This window comes from Rana temporaria, chromosome 2, assembly GCF_905171775.1.
Source record: "Rana temporaria chromosome 2, aRanTem1.1, whole genome shotgun sequence".
In the NCBI taxonomy this organism is placed as follows: Eukaryota; Metazoa; Chordata; class Amphibia; order Anura; family Ranidae; genus Rana; species Rana temporaria.
Window position 1 is genome coordinate 75,765,765 of NC_053490.1, and position 22,649 is coordinate 75,788,413.

Sequence of the window (22,649 nt, forward strand, 5' to 3'; positions counted from 1 at the left end):
GGCCTAAGTGTTGGCGCAAATAAAAACTGGTAGGTTGCATTAAAGCCTAACCTTAGGCGAAATGTTTCTTTTTAAATTGAGTAGAATCACAGCCACTGTTGAGATTGTATCACTATCCCAGTGGGAAAAATTTATCTTTGGGAAAGATATTATCAATTTTGGTCTATTTCAGACAATACAGGACGTGAGATGGAATTTCCCAGTGGGAATACAGCAGCAATAAAATATTTTTAATAGAGTGTGGAGAGTTAGAACCTTTGTCAGATTTTTCTGCTATCTGTATGTCCTCAGTTGGCTAGACTTTTGACGCAATTATTTGCAAAATGGAAAGAAAAGAGAAAAATCTATATATTATATATTCTGTCTCTACTATTAAAGGTAAACTACAACAATTTGGTAAAATGTAAAAGTACCCCTTCTCCTCCCTCCATGACAGAGGGGAGAGGTTTTTACATGTGGGAAGAGCAGCTGAGATCAGAGGGGGGGATCGACGCACACAGAAAGCCTGGGTGAGAGCCTGGGGGAATGTAAGGCACACTAAGGTGGGGGGGGGACAGCAGACACACAAAGGTAGAGACTGGAGAGGAAAGTGACGAGCAGGTGGTGGTGCAGAGCTGTAGTTCTGGGAAGGGAGGTGGATCAGAGTGCACAAAGAGTCCCGGGGACAGCCTGGGGGGAACAGAAGTTACACTGCACCTGCACGGGTTTAGTAAGGGCAAATGGTGCAGGAAGCACTATGGTAGGTGGTGGCGCAGATCTGCAGTACTGGGAAAACAGGCTGGATCAGAGTGCACAGAGAGTCTGGGGGAGAGCCTGGGAGGAACAAAAGTAACACTACTGCTGGCTGTGTCTAGCAAGGGCAACATGGTTCAGGAAACATCAAAACTGGCATTTCCCACACCACATTCTGGTTTGAACGAGCCCTGAGGCATGAGAAAGCAGTGGGCATGAGACATAGAGAGGATTCAAATGCAGGCAGAGACAGGGGAACCATAGTAGCAGTGGCGCCATCCAGGAGTAGGAGAGTAGTGGCCATGCAAGAAACATAAAGGGTAATACAGTGCAGGTACACAGATAAGAGAATAGTGATAGGTGGACGGTGATGTAGAGCGTCAAAAGCGACAGGGGGATGGGTATATTTTGAATTCATGGCTGTTCTGGCGGCAGGGAAACCTCCCACTGTCAGAATACAATAGCGATTTTCCTATCAACAGTGACTGTGTTGATTTTGGAATTGAGTGATTTTCTTTTCTTCAACCTGTGGTGTGCATAATCTATGGCTAGGCTAAGACCCCTGCAATCCTCAGCTCCAACTTGCAGGTGCTCACTCCTCCGGGGTATGTTTCTCCACACACAACTCTGCAAGCCACACACCACTCCCAAATGGTAAAATTTACTTTATTGGTCAAGCACTCCACCTAGGATCCTCACTCTTAGGCCCCGTACAGACGAGCGGCCAGTCCGATGAAAACGGTCTGCCGGACCGTTTTAATCGGACATGTCCGCTGGGAGATTTCGGCCTGATGGCTGTACACACCATCAAACCGAAATCCGCGCGGACAGAGAACGCGGTGACGTAGACGACACCGAGGTTCTCTATAGCGCGAGTTCAATGCTTCCACTCATGCGTCGAATCAATTTGACGCATGCGCGGGATTTCTGTCCGCTGGTTAGACGTACTAACCAGCGGACATGTCCGCCGGACAGCTTCCCAGCAGACATGTTTCTTAGCATGCTAAGAAACATTTGTCCGCTGGAAATCTGTCCGCTAGCCTGTACACACGATCGGATCTGCCTGCTGACACTGGTCGGCGGACCAGTTTCAGCGGACATGTCCAGTCGTGTGTACGAGGCCTAACATGTTTTACCCCCTACTAGGGCTTCATCATTGAGCTCTATGGTTAAGCCCCAGCTGGCTACATTTGTTATAAAACTAAGCAGTATAACACCTGTGGCTAAAATTCTGTATATTAGGTGCACCTGTCAAATGCAGTTATGCAGTTTGTGTATATGATGCATTAGACAAAGCCAATGGCGTAGGTAAAATATACTGTTAAACATATACATTTTCTTGTCATACAGGCACACACACACGTCTGCTCCTTGCTAATAAAAATGGCACAGTAATGGATATTACTGGAATTCAGCATTTACAGTACAGCCTATGATATTTCTGCACCTGTGTCCAGTAGTCTATATCTGGTCTTTCATGAACATGGTATAAAATACATAATTTGCAATTCCTTGTGTTTTCTTTATATTGGAGTACAGCCAGTACACCAGAGCCCTTCCTGCTGGGTCAAACCAAGTTGTTTTGTTTTTGAATATAAAAGTATGTGTTACGCTATTTCCCAGGCAGCAGGATTTGAAGGCTGAAGTGATGACTTATTTGTCTAGCACAGTCAGGGGAAAAAAAAGACATATCCTGGTTTTGGGCTTGTGGGTGATTCATAGAATGGGTACAAACCCCTTTTATTTTTTATAAGCTCATGTTCAGTTAACAAGAAATTTATCAGACTGTAGCACAGAAACACTTAATAAAAGGTGTCACACTTATCCCCTCGACAGAACGAGGGGAGATTCTCCCCCATCTGATACCTATCAAACACAGAGAGTGAGAGAGCATACAGTATTAAATACCTATCAGAGGTTCTAACCCTTCCACACTAAAAATGTGTATATCCAGGGTGCTCCAAGCATTTGAATCCTGACAGATAAAGTCTGTGTTGTAGAGGGTAGCAAATCTTCACACACTTTAGGCAGCACTCAGGGAGACAAGCTATCTCTAATGGGAACAGAAAAACAAACAAGGCGCCTCTAAGTGCAGAAGTATACAACTTTTACTATCCCCTAAAGGGGTTAAAAACACTAACAAGATGGTGGATGAAACAGGCATGTAGCAGGTAAGTGTGTCCAAAAGATGTTCCAGTGGCAGGGCAGTCCCAGTCTTTAATGGTAAAGCTTCAAGGGAAGTCTACGAGATAACAGCCAACTTGTGCTGTGGATGTTCAGGGGACACAATAGTGTTGGAGCCTGGGGATGATGTCAGAGGAAGCGAGACAAAAACCAGCATGGAAGACAAACAGGAAGTGTACAGGAAGTGTGTCATAGAGGCGGGACGCGTTTCGGAACAGCTCATTGGTTCCTTCTTCAGCCAGTGACACTGGCTGAGGAAGGAACCAATGAGCTGTTCCAAAACGCATCCCGCCTCTATGACACACTTCCTGTACACTTCCTGTTTGTCTTCAATGCTGGTTTTTGTCCACATCCTGTTTGTGTTCCATGCTGGTTTTTGTCTCGCTTCCTCTGACATCATCCCCAGGCTCCAGCACTATTGTGTCCCCTGAACATCTACAGCACAAGTTGGCTGTTATCTCGTTGACTTCCCTGGAAGCTTTACCATCAAAGACTGGGACTGCCCTTCCACACTCAAACCCAAACTACAAATAAAAAGTTTTGACGTAGTTAGAAATTACAGTACATTTAAAGTAAAACTCAGGGCACAACTTTTTTTTTCATTTTGGATAAAGTAAGGGAGGGCTATGTCCTTCTTTTTTTGGGGAAGGGGGGTGGTTACCCTTTACTTCTGTCCCATAGTCAAAACAGGAAATGAGAGGAAATCCCATCAAAGTGAGGGGATCCTAATGGTCACCAGAACTAATACCCCCCCTTGGAAGATGTTCACTTTTACTTTCATTGGTAACCATGAACAGGAAAAAAAGAGAGTGAATATCTCCCTAATGGGGGCACAGACAGTAATAAAAAAAACGGATAGGTGTTTTAATGCATCTGTGTTATTTCCTGGTGTCAAAATCGAATGTACCATCTAGCTCTTTACAAGAGCAATTAAGGATTTAAATACAACTTCAAGCTCCTTATTGCTACTCGAAGTCAAAATGGCTGTGTATGTAAAGAGTTTTTTTTGTTTGAAATTCTCTTTACACTCATATGTCAAAGTATTAGATAGACTGTACTTAGCAAATTAATTGGTTTGCTTAACATTCTATACAGATAGCATTACATAAAAGTTTCAGGCAATCTGTTTGCCGTCTCATTTTTTTGTTGACATGTAATTCATATTGTGTGACATTTTGGTGTTTAGGCCAAGATATAACCGTCTGCTCTGAACTGAATAAGTTGACCTTTCAATTTAATGCTGAAATAGTTACACTACTTTCTGAATTGCTGAGTAATTAACTCCCCTATTGCAGTTCCTTCCTAATAACGTTTTGATACATACCTTGGGCAATTTAATAAATCTGTACTGCAGCTTTATTGCTATGGAAAAAAAAATAAAAAAAATAACTGTGGACTATAGAAATCTGTAGCCATCTAAGTTTTGGATTTTTCTTTCTTGCTGTGAATCACTATGTGCTCTGTGTTCTTTTGACTTTTATAAAAGACTCAAAATAAAAGGGCACATTCCCCATTGAAGTTGTATTAAAAAGTTGGAGCAGGGTAAGATATACTTTCTTTAGTAAATGCCAATGTCAGAGCTGGGATTAAACTGCTTATTTTAGATAAAACTCCACTCTTAGACCCCTTTCACACTGGAAACGCCTATAGCGGAGCGTTAAAATAGCGTTTTTACCACTTTTTTACAGCGTTTTCAATTCACTTCAATTTCGTTTTTGGAGCGTTTTAATAGCGTTATTTTTACCGCGAAAACGCGGCAAAAACGCCAGTGTGAAAGGGCTCTAAACAAATACAATAAAACCTTGGTTTGAGAGTAACTTGGTTTGAGAGTGTTTTGCAAGACAAGCAACATTTTTAAATACATTTTGACTTGATATACAAGCGATGTCTTGAGTAGCGTCATGTCACAACTGAGTATAAAAGAGAAGCAAGGTGCCTCTTAGTGTAGCAATATGGTTACATTTAATGAAGGTACAACATTTTGCAACATTTTGCTACACTTACAGTAGAGGCGCCTCTCTTCTCTTTAATATTCTGTAGCTCCTGCTGAATTTTGCTTCTAATCCCCTTGTGGAGGCTTCCATTTGTGGATGGATATTTTATGGTTATCACATTGCTATAATCTTTTCATATGGACTATAAACTGAAGGACTTATGAATAAGTGGTTGTGGAATGAATTATTTGAGTTTACATTATTTCTTATGGGGAAATTTGCTTTGATATACAAGTGCTTTGGATTACAAGCATGTTTCTGGAACGAATAATACTCGCAATCCAAGGTTTTATTGTAGATCAATTCTGGGTGTATAGCAATGGTTTGGATAATTTACCTTCATCTTCCATGTCTTGAGGATTCCAGATACTGAATAAACTTACCAATACTATGACCATTGCAAATGCAAGTGTGGTGGTTTTCATCCTGTAACTCAGGGGTGCCCAACCTTTTGAAGAGTGAGGGCTACTTTAGCGACTTGGTAATCGGTCGTGGGCCACAATATGAGCTCTCTGATCCGCCCATACGGAAGGGGACAGATACCCTAATGTTGTTTTTTTTTAACGGATCGGATTGGAGGTAGGCGGTTGTAAACTGACACAAGTCTGTTTATATCTGCTGTTCCATAGAGGTGAATTGAGGGTCCAATTGGGTCGAATTGATCGTTTCAAAGGGGCCTAAGGCTGCTTTTACACTGATGTGCTGTGGTTTACCCACACCAGGGGTGCAGCGCAGTGCACCTGTGGCTTTCCAGCGGGTTAGCTGCACTTTTCTATAGACTTCTATTATATCCTGCAGGCACCAAACCTGCAGGTTAAAACAGAGTGCATTTGGTATCACTCCGCTTGTGACAGTAGCCAACGCTATACAGGAAGCATCAGCTTATGTGGCTCTGCTGCTCAGCCGCTTGCTTCCTCTACCGCCGCCATCATTCACAACACTGATGCTCTGGGATAGTGGGTTGGCAAACCGCGATCTGGGCTTGCTAACCCACCATCCCAGAGAAGGAGATTGAGGGCCACATCAGAAGGCTCTGCGGGCCAAATGCGGCCCCTGGGCCACTGGTTGGGTACCCCTGCTGTAACTGTTGCTTAATTTTCTTATTTTTTAAAGTAAACTAAACTGCCCAAAAAGGCAAACTGAAGACAAAAGAACTAGTCACCACCAGTGTTTGTGGTGTCCCTGCAGTTGATCTTTTCCCATTACAGACTTACCATGCCTTGTTCTGCACTGTTTCTCTGTGTGGAGGTGATATTAAAGATAATATGGTACACTTCTGGTACAATCATTTTTGAGTCAAAGGGAAAGAATCATGACACAATAAGCAAAAGAGTATTTGTTTCCCAGTCAGGGGAAAGTAATAGCGGTAACAATACCAGTATCAGTATCGGTATCGAGAGTTACATTTTGTATACTAAAATTTTAACCACCTGTCCAGACCAACAGGGCTAGAGGTGGTCTCAAATGACAGGCCTGGAGCACCCAACTCAAGAACAAAGAAAAACATAAAATAAAGGGAAGGGGAGAGGGGTGGGGATGGGCCTCATCAGAGAGCCTCTGCTCAAATCCAGGATGGGGTTGGGGAAAGAGAAGAAAAAAGGGGGAGGGTGGGGAGGAAAGAGCAATTGGAAAGGAAAATAAGAACAAGATAAGTCAGAAAAAGAGATGAATGTCCTGCAGGCTAGCAACAGGTTGGTTGGCGGCACCCATGCTAACTGAGGGCAAGAGAATATGTACATTTCAAACAGCTTCCCTGCCTTGCCTATCAATGTTGACCTGAGGAAGGAGCTGATCAGAAAACATTACACTTTTTGATATGTGACTAATACATTGCTTATGACTGAGCATGTGTTGTGCTGGTGATTTCTATGAATTTGTGTGGATGCCGCCATCTTGGTAGAGGAAGGGTTTTTATCTCCCTCATATCAGAGCATCCAGCAAGAAGAATAACCAACAGGATAGAACTGACATCACTAGATTTCTCTCCAAATCTCAGGAGACTAGCAGTGACTTAGTCTCACACTGCAGATAGAAAATGATGAAGCCCTATACCCAGCAATGCTTAGGCACTCTCTCATACCAGCCAATGCCAATTTTCAGGGGAAATTTCAGACATTTCTAGATGTTTCCTATAAAATGGATAATCTTCACTTTTTGAGTTATGTTCCACATTGAAACATTACTATTTCTTAGTTTTAAAATTAATATATATAAAATATATATCCACAGTGGTACAAGGTTTTGTTCACATACTAAGGGTCCATTTATATCTATGCATGTGTGTAGAGGTGTTGTTTTATTTTTATTTTTTTGTAGTGTTAGGCAGGTGAATTGTCATGTGTTAGGAGAAAGCACAAGCGCCAATCTAAGTGTAGCATTAGGACGACTATTTATGACGTCACTTTCTGGATGTGGGGAGTTACCAAGGCAACGTGTTTGCGGAGCTTGCGCTCCTTCTTCAGACCAGGAAGTGACGTCAGAAATAAGTCACCCTTGCCATCCACGGCTCCAGAAAGCGCTGGAATCCACCGGGGCCATCCGTTTGAGCACACAGTCACATAGGAGGACTTGCCAACACCTCTCCATGGATTTGGATACTTGTAGTGCCGCATGCTGATTTTTACATTACCTTGTAAGAACCTGACTGTATGATATTATTAAAAAAATCTTATTGCTACACTTAGATTGATGCTTGTGGTTTCTCCTAGCCCTCTCCAAGTTGCTTCTTACTTGACCACTGAGCTGCCATATAGTGTACAGCCAACAAATCCCAAAGTATTTTTGTGGACTTTTTGGAATGTCCCCTGGTTTTAAACTGATTTCCCCTTTGTTTTTACATTACCCATACTAACTATTTACATCACCCCTGTGACATGCTGGCATTTACCTTTGCGCCAATTCTTTACCCTTTTTGCATTGTCGTGTGTTAACATGCGTTTCCTTTGTACATTGAGATGTGTTGACTCGCCTTTTCAATACAATTTAAATTTAGAGTGGATAGAGTTATTACCCATTGACCAAGACCAATACCTGTTGACAATTCATCAAAACATACACTATATTACCAAAAGTATTTACACGCACATGAACCTTTGGGCTGAATTAGAGCAGAGACTGTGATCCAGTCCTTCTAGTCCAACATCAGTGCTTGACCTCACAAATGCGCTTCTGGAAGAATAATCAAACATTCCCAAAGACACACTCCTAAACCTTGTGGACAGCCTTCCCAAAAGAGTTGAAGCTGTTATAGTTGCAAAGGGTGGGCCAGTTCAATGCCTTTTCTCCCCACCCCCCCCCCCCGCATGTGTGTTGGATACTGGCTAATTGCTGTAGTCAATCACATGCTGGGTGGGTCCAATTAAGCATAGATTTCTGTGTGTATATGTATACCTGTTATTTTTTATTTCATCTATAGCTATGATTAAGCATTGACACTCAATGCGAAACGCGTCAGCTGTTTATCCCACTGTGTGCTGATATCTGTAGTGCATTTTTTCCTGTACCCAATAAAGGGCACGTCTTTTTTCAAGTTACTGGAGTGCGGCTGTCCATATCCTTATTGCTTTTGCACATCCTGTGCATTGCCAGCACCCATCTGCTTCTGAGTGGACATCAATTACCCTAGTGAGCTCACCTGGAGCGGCAGCTCTCTTACCTGGGCCAGTTCAATATTGAATCCTATGGACTAAGACTGGAATGCCATTAAAGTTCATGTGCATGTAAATGTCCCAATATTTTTGGCCATTCAGAGCAATTATATATATTATATGCATTTTGAAGTGCTGCTTTTGATTGCTATCGGCTACTCAATGCACTGTCGTATTTTTCAAAATGTCACACGCTGCATTGCTTTTATTCTGGCGATGTAAGACACATGTTTTAGCACACTGCAATTTCCTGCATTAAAACGCAATAGTGTAAATGGGCCCTTACAGTTTTTCTTAGCATATGGAAACACACTTACAGTGATTTTGTGAAATCTGAAGTGGAATAAAAAATAGCACAAAATTGCATTTGTTTAAATTCTTACTTTATTTTTTGGTTGTAATAAGGTGTTGTTTTACCTTAGTTTTCCTACGTTGGTTTATGTGCTGCAGTTAGCACATTACTTGTATTAGATGATGTTCATTTAGCTATAATCAGTTAACATTTCTTTACCTAAAAATGATCTGAATATAAATGCACATTTTTTTTTTTTTTTTAAATAAGCAGCTGTAATACTTAATAGATGTATCTTGCTGTAAAAGTAGATCGGAAGGAAGTCAAAAGTTTTTTTTGATTATTCCCTGCTCAATTTAAACCGTGTTCAATTTATTTTCCATGTCATTATTCAAGTACGGTACATATACTCCTAAATCACAGATAAAATATAATAATATTTTTAATGTTTTTAAAGAAGATGTGAATATATCTCCTTTTTTAGTACTGAAGTTTGTTTATTTTTTATTTAAAAAACAACGCATGAGTATACTGTAGATTATTCAAGCACGGAACAGTAAACAATTTCTCCCAACAGCCACATCCTCCAGCTTCTTGTGCACCTCTTTCCTCAACTTCCAGATAGGGAAGCGCACACTTAAGCCTCGTACACACGATCAGTCCATCCGATGAGAAAGGTCTGAAGGACCGTTGTCATCGGTTAACTGATGAAGCTGACTGATGGTCTGTCGTGCCTACACACCCTCGGTTAAACCGATCGTGTCAGAACGCGGTGACGTAAAACACAACGACGTGCTGAAAAAAATGAAGTTCAATGCTTCCAAGCATGCGTCGACTTGATTCTGAGCATGCATGGATTTTTAACCGATGGTTGTGCCTACTAACGATCGTTTTTGACCTATCGGTTAGGAATCCATTGGTTAAATTTAAAGCAAATTGGCTTTTTTTTAACTGATGGTTAAATAACCTATGGGGCCCACACACGATCGGTTTTGACCGATGAAAATGGTCCATCAGACCGTTGTCCTCTGGTTAACCTATCGTGTGTACGAGGCCTAACTATTCAGTATTTGGAACTTGTCCAAATATGAGCAATGATGTTGCTGCCCATATTTGGACTATTGTCGTCAGTGATGTCACAGGGAAGTAGGTAGGCTTGGGAGAAACCTTTAGCCAAATTAGGAATATTCAGTGATATTTATTTGTTTTATTTATTTATTTATTTATTCATACTTGGATTCACAGTGAACTGCTTAGGGGTTCAACAGGGAGGGAATAACCACTTGGCTAGATGAATCATACGACCCCCTGACTTTTCCAACACCTTTAATTCCTGGTGCGCTGGTTGCTTCTTAGCAAAACCCCCTTTTTTAGGGAATCTCTCTTGAAGGACCCCCCCAAGTAATAATGTGCATGTGGGTTGGTGTCAACCATGCATTGTCTTGGGGAAATCAACCTGCATTGCTGGAAAACGTGGCTGGTGTTGAAATAGAATAGCAGTGTTATTATTGTTATTTTTTGAATTTTTTACCATTTCATACTCAGAAGAACAGTGAACTGCTTAGAGGTCCAACAAGGAGAGGAAAACACCTAGGGGCAGATCCACGTACATCGGTGCATATTTCCGCCGGGCGTAGCGTATCCAAGATACACTATGCCACCGTAACTTACTTCTTTTTTCGAATCCTCAAAGAATGCACGCCGTAAGTTACGGTGGCGTAGTATATCTTTGGCGGCGTAAGGGCGCGCAATTCAAATCGATGTTTTATGTAAATACGTCGTGACCTGACGTAAACTACGTTTTTTTTGAACGGCGCATGCGTCGTCCGTGGGGGTATCCCAGTGCGCATGCTCGAAATTAAACCGGAACAAGCCAATGCTTACGACGGTGACGTCATTCTGCGCAAATCCCTATTCGCGAACGACTTACGCAAACAACGTAAAAAATTCAAATTTCGATTCGGGAACGATGGCCATACTTAACATTGAGTACGCCACCATATAGCAGGGGTAACTATACGCCAGAAAAAGCCGAACGCAAACGACGTAAAAAAATGTGCCGGCCGGACGTACGTTCGTGGATCGCCGTATCTAGCTAATTTGCATACTCGACGCGGAATTCGACGGAAACGCCACCTAGCGGCCAGCATAAATATACACCTACGATCCGACGGCGTACTAAGACGTATGCCTGTCGGATCGATCCCTCATTCCGTCGTATCTTGTTTTGTGGATACAAAACAAAGATACGATGCGGGAACTTTTGAAATTACGCGGCGTAACAATAGATACGCCAGCGTAATTTCTTTGTGGATCTGGCCCCTAGATAGATTAGCATAGCATAGATAGCATAAGACCCCCCCATACCTTTCCATTATCTTCACCTAGGTCCTGGAGGTGCTTAAATTCCTGGTGCGCTGGTTCCTTCTTAGCAAAACCCCCTTTTTTGGGGAATCTCTCTCAAACCACTTCCAGGTACTAATGTGCATGTGGGTTGATGTCAACATTGCATTGTCATGGGGAAATCCACCTGCATTGCTGGCAAGCCAGGCTGGTACTGTGCGTGTGAGGTTGTTAGAAGGGCTGTCACTACCTGGGAAATGTTTGGTAAATGTAAAATGAATGTGCTTAAAAATAGAGTAATTGTTGGTCTATGTATGACATACATACAACATAACTATAACTTAATATAGCTATTGTAAAATGTTTATTCAAGAAATATAACAGTTGTACAGAAAAAATGATAAAGATTAACATAACTATGTTATTCTCTAAAGCTACACAACATATATATTCTTTAATTAGGACAGCATGATTTAGACAAATTAAAGGGAATGTTTGATCAGTTGCTATGGTTATTATTGCACCCTGTTGCTAAACATTTTCCTATTTATTTTCAAAAGTGCTTCTTTTTGTATCATGTTTTACAATAATTGTTATCTATCATATATAACTGTATTTTGCTTTATTTAACCCATCATTATATTTTCCAGTCTTATATGTTTTTTTATTAAAATGCAGATATCTCAGGGTATCACCACATTTGTGCAGCCTTCTTCCTAAAGCCTCGTACACACGATCGGACTTTCTACGGACAAAGCCTCAGACTTTTGTCCGAAGGGCGTCAGCCGTAAACTTGTATTGCATACAAATGGCAAAGAATTGTCAGCCAACAAACGCAAAACTATGTGTTTTTTCAGCTCTTTAGTGCCACCATTTGGGCAACTTCTGCTTATGTTGTGTTATGGTTATGTTGTGTTATTGCTTCTGAGCATGCATGTTTGTACTTTGGAGTTTTGTGTGACGGACTTGTGTGCACACGATTGGATAATCTGACAACACACATTTGTTGGCGAACAATTTTAAAGCATGTTTTCACACATTTGTTGGCAGAAAATCCGACAACAATTGTCCGATGGAGCATACGAACGGCCGGATTATCCAACAACAGCCTGTCATCACACAATTCCCGTCGGATTATCCAATGGTGTGTACAGGCCTTAAGAGTCCAAAAACCCTGGAGGTTCATTTAGAAATAAATACAGGTTTGTTTAGTTGAGACATTTACTTTGTACTTCTTGTTTGGCCCGTGAATGTGGGAGGCATCTTCACCGACCAAAAGAGAGGTGGGCTCAAGCCTTGACTTGACAGCTCATTGGAGCTTGCACAACTAAGTTATCCATATTTCGGTTGCTTGGGAAAAAAGCTGCATGAATGTACAGGAGCCCTTAAATGCCTGTATTTGATTAAAATCACAAGTTTAGGTACTGTAGTATAAAATGACAGGTTTATTTGAAAATGAAATTCTTCCTTTGCAGCCCAGAAAATAAAAAAGACATGGATATATATGATGCCGATTTTTGTGGCCGATATTTTAGGCCGATTAAAAAAAAACAACCTCACCCACTCCACTCCTTCCTGCTTACTCCTGTCACTCTAGCACACACTTGATGTCCTCAGTACAGATGGCACTGGCAGGTGGCACTGGTTGGTGGCACTGGTTTGGAACTGACAGATGGCACTATTGGCACTGGCAGGTGGCACTGATTGGCACTAGCAGGTGGCACTGATTTGGAACTGACAAATGGCACTGGTTTGGAACTGACAGATGGCACTGATTGGTGCTGGCAGGTGGCACTGGCTGGCACTGGTTGGCATTAGCAAGTGGCACTGGTTTGGAACTAAGGGATGGAACTATTGGCACTGGCAGGTGGCACTGAGAGATGGCACTGATTGGCACTAGCAGGTGGCACTGATTGGCACTAGCAGGTGGCAATGGTTTGGAACTGACAGATGACACTAGTTTGGGACAGATGGCACTGGCAGGTGGCACTGATTGGCAGTGGCACTGGCAATTGTAACTGGTTGGCACTGGCAGGTGGCTCTGATTGGCGGTGGCACTGGTAGTCACTGGTGGGTGACACTGGCTGGCAGTGGTTGGCACTGGTGGGTGGCACTGATTGGCACTGGCTGGTGGCATTGATTTGAGATGGCACTGATTGGCGCTGGCTGGTGGCACTGATTAGCGATGGCACAGACATATGGCACTGATTGGCACTGACAGGTGGCACTGGTAGGCAGTGGCGGGTGACACTGGCTGGCGCTGGCTGGTGGCACTGATTTGCGGTGGCACTGGCAGGTTTCACACTAAGCCAAGTGTAATTGTGTGAAACTAACAGAGGAGAGAGAGAAGAGCTGTCAGCTCGATGTCGGGGGTGGGTGGGACCCAGCAGCTAAATTACACCAGCCAATAATTGGGCTGCTTTAGAAAGGGACGGGCCACATACACGTAGCGGCCCGCCCAGATACCATCCCATTGGCTGGTGTAAACTATAGAGATAGTGGATCTCGCCCACTCCGGCCGGGTCCCACCCACCCCCGACATCAAGCTGACAGCTCCTCTCTCTCTCTCCTCTCTGTTACTTGTCAGTTTCACAAGGTGTGGAGAAGGGAGGAGGAACGGCAGTCAGTGTAAAATATCGGCCTAATTTTGATAATAATTGGCCGATTTATCAAAAATGACCAAATACATTTTAGTTTTAAAGTTGTGTTGAAGGATGTAAGTAACAGGGGCACAGCCCCATCCAGGGGTAAACAATTTGATGCAAAAAAAAAATAAAAAAAAATATATATATATATATATATATATATATATTTGGAACTTATACAATTTTATCAAACAAGCAAAGCATGAATAAGTGTCTTCTTCCAGCATACAACATGACTAATATAGTCAAGACGGAGACAGAGTAACCAGGGTAACTCAAGCCGAAAAAGCTATGGAATCGCTGTGGTTGCTCTTCCTGCATACAACATTAAAATGATCCTTTGTCTTCCAGAAGCACATGAATATACAGTAGTACCTTCATAATCTGCGCCATCGGCTGTTTAAAGTGTACTCTTCTTCTTTTTTCTTTTTTTTTTCTTTTTTTTTAAGATTCAGTCTAAGCAGACCAGTGTTGCTATTGATTTGCATATATTTTTTTTTAATCAAAAGTTAGAAGCAAAGCTATCCTTTCTATCTCAATCCCCCCTCCCATTGATATATGCAGAGAGAAGTGACTGTCACTTGCATACTACTTTCAGGATAAGGCACAAGATCGCGGCACCAAGTTTACAGGTAACTGGATCTTAGGAAACAGTATTTTTGCTCATTGATTATGCTCTGCTTATTATTTTTTTGAGTTATTTTAGTTCAACAGAAGTTTCTCTAAATACTGTACTGACAAGACAAAGGGTTGATTTCAAGCTCTATATACACATTTCCATGATTTTTAAGCCAAGATTGCCAAGTCCGCAGGAAGGTAGCCCTAGAATCATATATATATTTTACTATAATTCTTTCTGAGATCATGATGGATTTCACTTTCAGAATTTTTACTTCAAACAATTGGTTACGTTTCTCCATTTGTGCATCATGTGGGTCCAGGCAAACATTGCAAATGAAAATAGAGGTCGTTGCGTGCTAATATGGTTTGCAATGTAAAACTTAAAAAAACATATAGTGGTGATAACTTTTTACTGCAGCTGTCACTAATGTGCTCCCACAGAAATCAATAAAAAAACAATAAAGGTGTGACAGCGCTGTAAAAGTGAAATAAACAATTATGATGATAAACACTAATATTGCAATGATATGAAAAAAGTCCAAAAACATAAAATGAATGAATCCACGTTGTGCAAACAAACACAAAACAAAAACAAGCTTTTGTGATGTCTTCAAACCACCTGCATGAACGGAGTGCTCCCACCACCTCATGCAATGCTCGGTCACCTCCTTTAAAGGACCCTGCAAGGGGTCAAACACGCCTTGCACCCTGTGCAAACATTCCCTCCCAGGGATTGTCTGAGATGAAAGTAATCAAAAGCAAGTAGGTACTCCTTCAACTGTGCTGCTTCAAACTTTAATTCCACAATGACTACCGGTAAATTCAGCAACACATGAAAAAAAAAATGAATGTGAGTTCAATGCTAGCCTGAGTGGAGTGGTTTACATTTTTAACCCCCTTCGGATACTGCACTATAGGAGGCACTTTCTCTCATTTTCTTTCATGTGTTGCTGAACTTACTGGTAGTCATTGTGGATTTGTGGAGTTAAAGTGTGAGGGGGTTCTGGCAGTGTAGATGAAGCTTATTTTTGGTTATTGGTCATACCAGGAGGTGAGCAGATTGTGACGGCAAGTATACTTTCAGAGTTGACAGTCAAGGAGACCCAGGTCAGGGTCAATGTGTTTAGAATCGCCTGACTGATACACAGGTCAAGTGCAGACATCATGAACAATCAGGTGTGGTACAGATGGCTGAGGTAGGTGGCAGTGTTCAAGGTCAAAGATCCTGAAAACAAGAGTGGCCAGGCAGTGTAGTGTGGCAAATATAAATTGACAAAACCTGTTTATGAGGCAGTAAGTGAGTTCATTCTATAAACACTTAACAAGGGGTTAGTAATGACCAGAAAATGGCAGAGTTTTAAAGGAGTTGAAAAGACAGAAGTTTTTTTTTATCTTAATGCATTCTATGCATTAAGCAAACAAGCCTTCTGTGTGTCACAGCTCCCCTGAGCCCCCCTAACACTTACCCGAGGTCCCTCTCTGTCCAGCGATGTCCATGAGTCCCTCGGCCGTCCGAGATTCTCCTTCCTGATTGGCGCAGACACAGCAACGCTATTGGCTCCCACTGCTGTCAATCAAAGTCAGCTAGCCAATCAGGGGATAGAGGGAGCGGGACCGGGGCTCTTTGTCTGAATGGACACAGGGAGCTGTGACTCAGCTCGGGTACCCCCAAACCAAGAGGGAGGAGCCAGGAGTACCAAAGAGGGACCCAAGAAGAATCAGGGCTGCTCAGTACAAAACCACTGCTACAGAGCAAGTAAGTGTAACATGTTTGTCATTTTTATGGAAAGAAATGAGCCTTTACAATCACGTTAAGGCTGATTATTACAAAAAGCTCCCGAGTGTACTTTCACTCAAAGCAATTCCATTTATGCACCCTCTGCTTCTGGTTTTATGTGGAAGAGGATTAACTGCACTACTCTTCTTGTGCACCTGCTCTGATGACCTATTAGATTAATAGTACTGCTTGTACCTTGAAGAAGGGGACACACCCTGAAAGCTTGTCCTGAAAAATTGTATGTTAGTGCGAATAAAAAAAAGTTTTATGGACACTGTTCAACTTTTTCTATGCTCCTATGCATAAACTCATTGTGCAGAGTATTGCAATTAAGCACAGGAAGCTTGGTGTATGCAGATGGTAGCTTTACTTTCATGGAGGATGTTTTTATTAGGGACAGGAAGAGAACAAACAAATGCATATAACACAATAAGGATGGTACCTTACCATAGATAACACACCACAATACTGGAGCTAAACCGGTTGGATAGATAGGTATAATGCATATACACAGTCACAGTATGTAAGCAGATTGCTGTTGTTCTTACAACACCCCTTCTCAACAGCATGTGCTTCTTCAATTTATATTAAGCTTCTTCTGAAAATAACTGACATTCCTTCAAGGCCTGGTGAGTGCATCAGCAGTCATCTACTCTGACAGACAGTATTGAATGTCAATAACACCTTGCTCTTGATTGTCCCTCAGTAGATGATACTTGACGTCGATGTGTTTGGTTCTAGGATTGACCCTTTCTGATTGCGTACGTTTTATACATCCCTGGTTGTCTTAAAACATGGGAATTGGTTTTGAAATGTCTAACTCAATGTCCACAAAAGTTGACAAATCCATATCACTTCTTGACAAGAGTGTGCTACTGCATTGTACCTCTGCTTCAGTTGAAGATAGAGTGACAGTTGCTTGCTTTCGACTAGACCAACTTATAGTTCCTTTCCCATACTGGAAGATGAATCCACTTGTGGATTTGCGATCTGTGCAGTCCCCAGCCCAATCAGCATCCACATATCCAACCAGTTTTGGATGTGATGTTGCTGGTAACCGTAACATCTGAATTTTTCCTTTGAGGTACTGCATCGCTTTTTTTTACTGCATTGCAGTCACGCTGACAGGGACCTGAAACTTTCCTGCATATGCCCACTGCTGCGGCTATGTCTGGTCTTGTCACAGTGGCAACATATAGCAGCTTATCAATTGCTCTGCGATACATGTCATTGTTGGGTAGCAAGTTTTCTGCTTCATTGTTCTTTTGATAGCCTGGTTCCATAGGAGTTTTCATCTCCTTTGCAACCTGCATATGAAATTGTTCAAAGATTTCAGACATTTTCTGAGACTGGTTGAGAAGATAATTTCTATCTTCTTCTCTCTCTATTTGGATTCCCAGATAGTAGCTAATGTTCCCAAGTTCTTTGATTTTAAAATTTTCTTTCAGCTTGAACTATCTGATTGTATTCCCCTTCTTGTTCAAAACAGGCTACAATGTCATCGACATAGATAAGGATGTATATCCATCTGTCTTCTTGATTCTTGGAGTAGAGACAGGGGTCACTTTCTCATTCCACATCCTTGCAGAATGCTTAAGACTGTAGATGCTATTCTGAAGTTTACACACAAGGTTGTCTCCTTGCTCAAACCCTGGTGGTTGCTCCATGTAGAGATCTTCCTTAATGTCTCCACATAGGAAAACAGTTTTTTAACGTTTAGGTGTTTGACTTGCATACCCTTCCCAACAGCAACACTAAGACACACTCTGATGGTGGAGTGTTTTACGACGAGAGTAAATGTTTCATTGTAATCTTCACCGAATTCTTGGGATTAACCCTTGGCAACTAGTCTGGCTTTGTATTTGTAGATATTCCCATCAGCATCTGACTTTGAAATCCACTTACTTTCTTCTGCAGTTAGGAGGGAGCTTTGTGAGTGTCCAGGTTTTATTTTCTTGAAGTGACTTTAATTTTTCTTCTGCTGCCTTTCTTCATTTATTGGCTTCACATTTTGGCAGTTTTTCTATGTTGGTTCAAGTATGCTGTGTATTTTGGCCTGCGGGGTAGCATCCCCTTTGTAGCCCGAGTGGATCTTCTGCTTTCAGGCAGTTCAGCAGGATCTGGTGGGGAACTTGGTTTAGGCATTGCAAGTTCAACCTCTTGTTCTGACTCCTGCATAGGTTCGATTTTGTTGACCTTTTCTTCTGATTTGCATGGCACAGCTTTTGGGAATCAGTGTTTCTAGTGATGGGTTCTCATCAAAATAAACACTACTGCTTATTGACACGTTATCAGACTTCAGGCGTAGGATTCTGTAATCTTTAGTTTGCTCACTGTAACCTACTAGAATGCCCTCTATGGCTCTGTTCTCCAGCTTGTATTGCTTTTCACTTGAAATATAGGCATATGCTTAACATCCAAACACTCTGATGTGTCCTATGCTAGGCTTTGATCAATGCCACATTTTGAATGGAGTACTTTTAATGGCTCTTGAGGGTAGTTTGTTCTGTAGGTAGGTTGATGCCATAGCTGCTTCTCCCCAGTACTTGTGAGGTAGGTTGGCATCCGACAGCATGCATCTGGCCATTTCTATAAGAGTCCGATTTTTCTTTTCTGTTACACCATTTTGTTCAGGAGTGTATGGTGTGGTTGTCTGGTATACTATTCCGTGTCTCTTCAGTTATAAGGCCACTTCTTTGTTTATGTATTTTCCCCGAATGTCGGTGCGTATTATTCCTGGTTTCCAATGAAATTTATTGGTAGACATGGCAACGAACTCTTAAAGTTTCTCTGATGTTTCATTCTTGTGTTTCATCAGAAAAGTCATTGTGTCCCTGGAATAATCATCAATGAAAATCAGTAGATATCTGCTCCCACCTGACGTGGGAGTTTTCATTGGACCACATATTTTCATTGAGCTGGGTGGTTTTTCTTTGTGATGCCTGTGGAAGGGGAGCACGTGTAGCTTTTGCTACAATACAGCACTTGCAGTTCATGAGCACTTTGCAAGATGCTATTGTTAAATCTTCTGATAAACTTCTCTTTATAATGTCGGGTATAGCTTCTGGACTTCTGTGTCCCAGCCACCTGTGCCAAAAATGAATATATTTGCTTTGTAGAGACTATACTGGCTTGCTGGTCTGTGGTGATGGTATACAGGTAATCATCCAGTTTTCTTTTTGCGAGGAAACGCTTATTGTGAATTGTGCATTCCTCACCCTGGAATTTAAATGTGAGACCGTTGTTTGCAAGACTTTTCACTGAAAAAGGGCTACCTTCTAGTTCTGGAACATACAGCACTTTCTTTACAAGGGTCAGGAAGCCCTGACCTTTACCTTTGAAAGTGATGGTTAATAAGAGCAGTATATGTCTCTGGAAGGCTGCAAAAAAGAAGGGCAACAATATGATTATCTTTGATGTCCTCTCCCATGGCACGCAGCAGCACTATGATCTCTAGCACAGCATTCACATGGTTAAACATTTGCTGGCCTTCTTCTAGTCTCATTTTGTATAACTTTCGTAGCAAAAACATGCAGCTTTTGTAATGAGGTCCACATACCTTTGGCTCTTTTCTCTGTTCTTATGTGGATAAGCTGGTCATCTTCCACTAATAAGCTTATAATTGCTTTTGCCTGTCTGTCCTTCCTATCCCAGTCCTCCGTCTCTCTGTCTGTGGGTCTGTGTGTATTCAGCACATGCCACAAATCATCCTTTGTGAGAAACACTTCCAGTTGTTTAAACTTCCACAGCTAGTAATTGACATTGGAGATATTCCTGCAACCGACAGTAGAGGAGCTTTACTGGAGCCATCCATACCCAATAAGAATCCTAGCAGAGCCAGTGGATGTTTCTCAGAAGTGACAACAAATTATTATCTTAAGGGGCATGAATTTTTGATATCTGGTGAGTTTTTCCCAAATGGGGAGTGTCTTCTCACGTGGTGGCAGCCTTGGGATGTGGTGCACGAGTGACAACAATTTAAATCACAGTAATGAAAATTTCACCCATTTAAAGAAATCACTTCATTGATTTTTTTCCTTATATGCGGAATCATATAAAAAACATGTCATATGTGGACGGACTGTCATGAGCGTTGCTATGCCATTTTAAGGACACAGGATGTGTTGGACTTTTTAAATGCTATTATTTTCATGTATGATTTATGTTATTTTATAGTAGCTGCTAATATAAATACAAAAGTTATTTTTAGAGGCTAGGTCTATTTAGGTAACACCAATTTCCTTAGAGGAGTTTCCTTGGCGCTGAGCAGTGCTATTAGGCCGTTTATAAACACTGTGGGGCAGATCCTCAAAGAAATGACGCCGGCGTATCTGTTAATACGCCGCGTAATTTCAAATTTTGAGCGTCGTATCTTTGTTTTGGTATCCACCAAACAAGATACGACGGCATCTGTGTTAGATCCGACAGGCGTACGCCTTAGTACGCCGTCGGATCTAAGATGCAATTTTCCGGTGGCCGCTGGGTGGCGTTCATGTCGTAATCCGCGTAGAGTATGCAAATTAGCTATTTCCGACGATCCACAAACGTACGACCGGCCGTCGCATTCTTTTACGTTGTTTCCGTTCGGCTTTTTCCGGCGTATAGTTAAAGCTGCTATCTGGTGGCATACTCAATGTTAAGTATGGCCGTCGTTCCCGCGTCTAATTTTGAATGCACTGCAATGCACGTCGGGAAATTTTAGGGACGGCGCATGCGCAGTTCATTCGGCGCGGGGACGCGCTTCATTTAAATGAAACACGCCCCCTACCCGCCGCATTTGAATTCTGCGCCCTTACGCCGCGAGAGATACACTACGCCGCCGTAACTTACGGCGTGAATTCGTTGTGGATTTAAAACAAAGCCAAGTAAGTTACGGTGGCGTAGCGTATCTTATATACGCTGCGCCGGTGCAGATCTTTGTGGATCTGCCCCTTTGTGTTATATTGGTAATTGGCATTGTTCAGTTTTGCAATTGCAAACTTCACATCTGAACCGCTTGCCATCTTTGCCATATTTGCCAGTCACTGGTTCCAGCCTCAGCATGTCTTGTTTGGGTAGGACATTTGATCGTGTTGTATCATACTAAGCCTGTGCAGTCAGCTGTGGCAATAGGGACGTATGACATCTGATCGTGTTGTATCATACTAAGTCCGCTGGGGCAATAGGGGACTGGGTTTATATAGGACCTAGTTTCAGCCGGGCCAGTCTGATATTTTTGACAAAATGTGTGGTGTGGTATTTAAAACTACAAAATGATATGTGGAGTTGAGAGACCATAAAGGTTGGAACTGGAGTTTTCCTAACGTTCTAGTTTGATTCATTTGTGTGGGTTTCAATATATTTTGTAGCTGTAGAGTGCTGTTTTTTGTTAGCCCCAAAGTAAAAGGATAAAAAGCATGGAATTAAAGTAATGTAATGTATTTCATTGGCTAACTAAAAAAAATTGATAATTTTAAGAATTCATAACACTATAAGATTCTTCATTAGACATTTTTACTCTGTGGGAATGCAAATGTTCACCTTATTAGGCTTCAGATATCACAACATACCTGACAACAGTGTTTTAAAAGCTTGCATTTCAGTCTGACATACTTGCTGATATACAGTATGTTATCACGTTAGCTCCATCCAAATTTTCCGTATATAGGGGCTGTTTATTTTAAGTCGGCATCAGGTGATACACAGAGACGAAACAAATCATCCCACTTAAGTTGTACCTGTTTATCTGCTGTCTTCTCTTCTATACATCCATTAAAAATTTTGAATTTATAAAGCTTGTCTGAGCTTTCAGAAAAAAATGGGACAGAAAGCTGAAATTCCACTCTGCAGAGCTTCGGGAGAGCTCTGAGAGCTGATTGGAAGGAAGGGGACCCCCCCCCCCCCCATTCACACAGCACACAAGAGCAGAGCTGAGGCTGTCAATCAGCTGGAGATCCCTCTCCTGTCAGCTTATAACTGATAACAGGGGAATGGAGCAGCACACAGAAATTCTTCTAAGTGCTCTTAATTGAGACAAGTACACACTATAGAGGGAAATGCTTGAATAATATTGAATGTCTGAAGTTTACAACCACTTTTAACGTGTTTATTTCTTATTAATTCCCCCTTAACCTGACCATGTATTAAGGTGGGTGCAGGCTTTAGTGAAAATGACTATTTTAGTAAATAGTCTCCATTGTATTGATTGTCACAACAGTTTGCAGTTGATTGAATGCTATTCGTCCTAAGGAGAAAGAAATGCCATTTCTGTGTTTACCCAGTCATTTTTTATTTTGGACAGTCTTATTTATTTGTCTGCATTACCGTTATTTATCTTTCAAATAAAGTTTCAGACAATGTGAATAGAAATGGGACACATGACCTTATTTATTTACAATTAAAAGATCAGTAATGATCTTTTTTTCTGAACCAATT

The 22,649-nt window shown here is 41.7% G+C and overlaps 1 protein-coding gene across 4 annotated transcripts in view; it reads left to right on the forward strand.

The window, feature by feature from the left end:
* Positions 1 to 22,649, forward strand: part of DCLK1 (doublecortin like kinase 1) — a 477,375-nt gene that overhangs the window by 230,410 nt on the left and 224,316 nt on the right. The gene's annotated exons all lie outside the window — the stretch shown is intronic.